This window comes from Eulemur rufifrons, chromosome 27 (assembly GCF_041146395.1).
Source record: "Eulemur rufifrons isolate Redbay chromosome 27, OSU_ERuf_1, whole genome shotgun sequence".
Lineage (NCBI taxonomy): Eukaryota > Metazoa > Chordata > Mammalia > Primates > Lemuridae > Eulemur > Eulemur rufifrons.
In genome coordinates, this window is record NC_091009.1 from 19,333,174 (window position 1) to 19,339,803 (window position 6,630).

A 6,630-nucleotide genomic window follows, 5' to 3' on the forward strand; every position below is an offset into this window, starting at 1 on the left:
TAAATACAACCTTGTGATTATTTTCTTTATTTTAAAACTATAGTCTAAAGGGTTTCTATATATAAGCCGAAGTGTTGAAGCAAAAGGGCTTCAAATTGACTCTACAAAACTTGGGCAAATATCTCATTCCATTTTTACCATTGAAAGTTCCAATTTATTGATATTATAAAACAACAAGCCAAAATAGGTCAATGCTTATTTATGAAGTGGAAAGACTGCTATGGTTTGAGTTTGTCCCCACCAAAACTCCTGTTGAAATTGGATCCCCAGTGTCACAGTGTTGGTAGGTGGGGCCTAGTGGAATGTGTTTTCCCTGTGAATGTGCACAGCCTTATTTACCCTCGGAGGTGTGGAGAGCATATTGAGCCTCTCTATGGCTCTCTCACTTCAAGGATTTCCCTGTCAAATCTGTGGACAATCTATAAGTTTTTTGCTCACCCCAAGTGGGATGGTAACTTCAGTATAGCAAAGCTGCAGTCTTTTGTTTCCCACTGAGTTTAGTATTTTTATGGACAACACTACTGTGTGTGGGCTCCTGTCCCTCTGCACCAAATAAAATTACCCCCTTCAGTTAGCAAAGCTGCTGATTTTCACAGCCAGCCCTGCCCTGGTGGCACTGTAGCACCAACTGAGCTAGGAAGACCCCTTGGTAAGACTTCCCCATGCTCTCACTACTCTTACAGAAAGTCCAGCATTTTTCATGAATCATGATTCCAATTTTTTTTGTTTGCTTTTGGTCAATTTCCAGAGCCCTGAAATGGTAGTTTTTGGCAATTTCATCCAGTTCCATAATTGCTTTTTGGGGAAGAGAATTGGTCAATTGCTTCACTTTGCCAGAATTACTTTCCCACTCAGGGAAACTTTAATAAAACTTTCTCAGTTTTTGATTTGGTATCGTGGGTTGAGCTGTAGCTCTCAGTGAGCCACTCAATCATGAGGATAAACATCCAATACTCTGTGGTGTACTCTGTTGCCAGATGATTTTGCCTAGCTGTAGGCTAATGTAAGTGTTGTGAGCACATTTAAGATGGACTAAGCTAAGCTATGATGTTCTGTAGATTAGATATATTAATCATATTTTGGACTTATGATATTTCCAACTTATGATGGGCTTATCAAGATATAACTCCATTGTAAGTCAAGGCACATCTGTAATTTGTTTATACATTCACCTGTTGATGGGCATTTGGGTCATTTCCAGTTTTTAGCTACTGTAAATTAAGCTGCTCTGAAAATTCTTGATGACTAATAATATTGAGCATTTTTGGTAATTCACGTATAGTCTTGTGAAGAATTTGTTCAACTCATCAATTTTTTAAAACTAAGCTTTTGTCTTCTTTTTTTTTTTTTTTTTTTTTTTTTTTTTTGAGACAGAGTCTCACTCTGTTGCCCAGGCTAGAGTGAGTGCCGTGGCGTCAGCCTAGCTCACAGCAACCTCAAACTCCTAAGCTTAAGTGATCCTCCTGTCTCAGCCTCCCGAGTAGCTGGGACTACAGGCATGCGCCACCATGCCCGGCTAATTTTTTCTATATATATTTTTAGCTGTCCATATAATTTCTTTCTATTTTTAGTAGAGATGGGGTCTCGCTCTTGCTCAGGCTGGTCTCGAACTCCTGAGCTCAAACGATCCGCCCACCTCGGCCTCCCAGAGTGCTAGGATTACAGGCGTGAGCCACCGCGCCCGGCCGCTTTTGTCTTCTTAATATTGAGTTGTAAGAGTTCTTTACAAATTCTGGATACGAGTAGTTTCTCAGACATAGCTCCAATATAAAATCTGGATACAAGTCTTTTGTCAGAATGTTTTCTTTCATTTAGAGGTTTTTCACTTTTTTTAATGGTGTGTTTAGGCAGCAGGGGTTGTTAGTTTGGATGAAGTCCATTTTATCAATTTTTTCTTTTGTGGTTTCTGCTTTTTGTATCTTATCTAAGAATTTGGGCTACTTTGAGATTTAAAAAAAAAACCCAAAACTTCTCTTCTGTTTTCTTCTAGATGTTTTATAGTTTTGACTTTTATGCTTAAGTATATGACCCATTTCAAGTTAATTTTGGTGTATGGTGTGAAGTAAAGATCGAGGTAGATTTTTTTCATATGGATAGACAGCACCATTTGTTGAAATCATTATCCATTCGCCATCGAGATACCTTGGTACTCTTGTCATATGTCAATTGCCTGTATATGTGTGGATCTCTTTCTGGACTGTCTTTTCTGTTCCATTGATTCTTACATGAATACCACACTGTCTTGATTATTGCAGCTTTATAGTAAGTTTTAAAATCAGAGTAGTATAAATCCTCCAACTTTATTTTCAAAATTGCTATGACTATTTTAAGTCCTGTACATTTTCATTATAAATTTTGGAACCAGCTTGTCAATTTTTACCAAATCCAGCTGAGATTTTTATTGAGATTGTCTTAGATCCATAGATCAATTTAGGGAAAGTTAACATCTTTACAATATTGAATCTTCCAATCAATCAATGAATATAGGAAGTCTTTCCATCTTTCCATTTCCTTAGATCTTCTTTGATTTATCAAAGCAATAATCTGAGATTATTTTCAGTGTACAAGCCTTACACACAATATATTATATTTATGCCTACATATTTCATGTTTTTAGGAGCCAGGTGCAGTCATTTGTGCCTGTAATCCCAGCTACTTGGGAGGCTGAGGCAGGAGGATTGCTTGAGCCCCAAAATTTGAGGCTGCAGTGAGCTATGATTGTGCCACTGCACTCCAGCCTGGGTGACAGAACAACACCCTCTCTCTAGGAAAAAGAAAAAAATAGAAGTAGTAAAACTGGACACTGTTGCTTTCTTCCTGATAGGCAAAAAGCATTCAGTCTTTCACCATTAAGTATGATATTAACTATAGGTTTTTCATAGATCTCCTTTATTAGGTTGAGGAAGTTTTCTTTTATAATTAGTATGCTGATCATTTCTATCATAAATAGGTGTTGGGTTTAAATTTTTTTCATATTTCTTTATGTCCCTATTGAGATAATCACACAATTTTCACATCTATCTGTTAATATGGTGAATTATACTGTTAGATTTTTAAATGTTAAACAAACCTTGCATCCCTGGGATAAATTCCATTTAGTCATGACATATTATTGCATCAATCAAGGTTTGATCAGAGGAAAAGAACCACTATACTTGATATAGACTATGAGATTTGTTATAGGAATTTGGCTTTATGTAGTTGTGGGAGCTAGCTAAATATTTTATGTACTGCTATTACTCCTATCTTTGGTGCTGGGACTGGCCCAAGTGTTGGAGAACCTGAAGAAAGAGATTCAGTGTGAGCTGGAAGAGTTGTGGGCTTGGCGGCTGCCCCAGGAGTTGCTTACACTGGCCAAGGATTCAAAGAACTTGAAGGAGGAGATCTGGCAGGAGCTGGAGAAGCTGCAGGCTCAGCTGCTGCTTCCGGAGCTGCACACTCTGGCCCTAGATTCAGAAAAGCTAAAGGACGTAATCCAACAGGAGCTAAAGGAACTAAAAGCCCGGCTACTGCGCAGTGCCAACAAAGTGAGCCAGCAGATCAGTGACTATGTGTGTGCACTATAACAACACCAGGTGGCCACATCAACCTTCCATGCATAAAAGCAATATGGTTGTAGCTTCACTTCCACCTTCCATATCCCATGCAAAATGTTTCTTCAGCCAATGCTAATTTAAAATTATGGATGGAGAGACATTCTGGAAAACGCATTCCAGCTTAGCTAAGTTGATGCAATACAAATCCACTATAACTATCCTTTTTTTACGTATTGCTTGATTTGATTTAATACTATATTGTTAAGAATTTTTGCATCTATACTCATGAGGGATTTGGCTTGCAGTTTCCTTTTCTTATAATATCTTTGTCTCCTTTTGGTATTAGAATAATAACGTCTTACAAAGTAATTTAGAAAGAGTCTCTCATCTTTTTTAAAAATAGTTTATTGATTGATTGATATAAGACAACACTCGTTTATTTACTTGGTTGTTCAAATTGGTGTCCTCTCTCCCTTTGATATACTCCCATCATTGTGGGGCTTAGTTTTTTTATTTGGTTTGAACATCTCCTTACTTTTCAGCACTACGAGATGCTCCAGGCTCATTTTGTGTATTTCCTGCCCTGGTCCTAGGATCAGCCATTTATTCAAAGACCCTGGCTTTTTTAATTGGAGCGTGGTGTTAGAAATCAAGATCCAGGTGCTAGGTATGCTTATTGCTACTAGGGTGTCATTCTTCTAGGCCCCCTCAGCTGACAGAGAAAGAAAATATATGTGTGTATGTATACTATCCCCTGTGTAAATATGCACCTATAAATATTTCTATATTTGAAGATTCATATGTATATTAAGCTAAACATGAGTTCATGCTGATGTCTCCAACATTAGCACAAGAATCATTCTGCCTATGTTTTTGTCAACTCCCACTCCAAGAGTGAGAAACCTGAATCCTACCATCCACCATCCGTTTACTGGCATTCAGTTTTATTAGTATCAGAATTATTAATCCATATTTCTGTGAGGTACAACTTTATCAACTAGAGTACAGTGCTTACGCACAGTTTCTTGTTCACTTTAAAAACTCTACTCGAGCAATTTCTAACGTTACTAAGGTAAGCACCTTTTCTCCCACCCTCTTCAGTGAGGTTGTTTGATACCTTTGTATCAGTTAGTTTTGTTAAACTCAGATCAGTTTGATTATTTCACGGATTATTTTTTAGAGACTTTTTAAGGCAGGTCAATAAACTTTTCCTATAAAGAGCCAGGTAGTAAATATTTTAAGTTTTCTAGATCACATCCAATCACTGTTACATGTCTTCCTCTATCTCTTCCTCCTTTTATTTAAACAAACTTTAAAAAATGTAAAAACTATTCTTATATGGTGGGTTCTACAATAACAGGTCATGGACTGGATTTGACCCATTGACCATACTTTTTCGATCCCTAATCTAGAATTTCCTTTCTTCTGAGGCCAGTTTAGCATCACTGTGAAAGCATACTAATTTGGGGTCTCCAATGAAGGTGGCTTTCGGCCCCTCAACTCTTGAGTTGTTGTTTGCCTGGTGACATGGACTTTTACCATATTATTCATGTGTAGTTTAGTATTCAACAACGGTCACAAGACCCCCATCAATATTTCTGGAGCTTTTTCTCCATACAGTTCTCTCCTTTTGAGTCACTTCAGTCATCCCAAGCTCTGATCTGTATCTCCTCAACTCGATGAGATAGATTGCCATGCTTTCTTTGAGATCACCTTAATACACCACAGTCTGGAAAGTTCCTCTAGGGAGAAAGATGGGGTAGTTGTATGGCTCATATCATCTACTTCCTTTCTCTAATAGATCACAGTTCTGTGCTGTCCCCAAAACCACTGCCTCATATATTTCCCCTCACTTGTCTAGTTGTTTCAGTAGGAGGGTATATTTGGTCCCAGGTATTCCAAGGCATCATAAAACAACTTCTCCACAAGTATTTTAAAACATGTCTGGTTTCTAATCATTGATTATTGCCACTTAAAATCCCTCAGATTTTTCCTTTCTTCTCTATTTTTCCTGCCATTATTTAACAAAAGGCCGTGTACAACTTATTCTTAGATTACTGTACCAGCTAAATTATAAAATCTTTGAATTCAATGATCACATCTTATATTTGTGATCTTAAGCAGGTCCTTGCTCTCTCTATTTGTGGGTAAGTCTAGGCTTTTATTTTACTTAAAATAGTTTTTTCCTTCATTTAATCTTTTTAGGTGAAAGCACAAATACAGTCCCCCACCACCATAAATTATGCAGTGTAGTTTCTCACATTTGGGGAAATTGCAGTGGTTAGCACAGCCCAAGTGCAATGGATGAGCCTCACCCTGGGAAAATTACCTCCATGATCATAGCATCTCTCCTGCCATATAAGTATTTGACTTTTATTTTTAATGTATACTTTTTTGTTCATATATTGAAATATCAAAGCACCAAACTTTGAAAAGAATAGGTGAGGTATGATGAAAATAATATTTACAATAAAAATGAGAAGTAACATTTGTTGAACCAGACTAAGTGTGTTTTATACCTTATCTCATTTAATCCTCAATTTCTAAGGCATAAAGTATTTTATTTCCCACTTTATAGATGAGAGGAGTTTGAAACCATTCCATTCAGTCTCTTCTAAACACCATGAGGTTGGTAGATCTCATATTTATAACTTTTGATTTCATTAACTGAGGCACCCAGAGTCAGTCCCATATAGGTTACCCATTGTGATTTTGTGATTTTGCAAACATTGTAACTTGAGTTACTGCATAAGCTAACTTCTAGTGCCATCATTTACTATCCACATGACCTTGGTAACTTACCTTCTTAGTACCCCAATTTCTGAAGCAAATTATAAGTAACAATGGAAATGTTCTTCTCAGTGCTTATGTGTTCTTGTTGGCAAATTCATTTTCTCACTTGGAAGGATCAGTTCCAATGACAGGAATGGCAGCTCCAAGAGGATGTAGAATTATGTAAAACTCTGGCAAGATCTCCAGAAAACATTCTGGGAAACCAGCCTGCTTGCCTAATGACTTATCCTCTTGGGCATCTGGCCTCCTGGTCTCAATGCCTTTCCAATTGTAAACTAGACAAATTTAGTAAACTCCACCT

The 6,630-nt window shown here is 37.3% G+C and overlaps 1 non-coding gene across 1 annotated transcript; it reads right to left on the reverse strand.

Moving 5' to 3' along the window:
• Positions 1–5,738: 5,738 nt before the first annotated feature.
• On the reverse strand, positions 5,739–5,902 carry LOC138375938 (U1 spliceosomal RNA). Its single transcript, XR_011231631.1, has one exon. It is a non-coding gene; the product is annotated as a U1 spliceosomal RNA (small nuclear RNA).
• Positions 5,903–6,630: the final 728 nt, after the last annotated feature.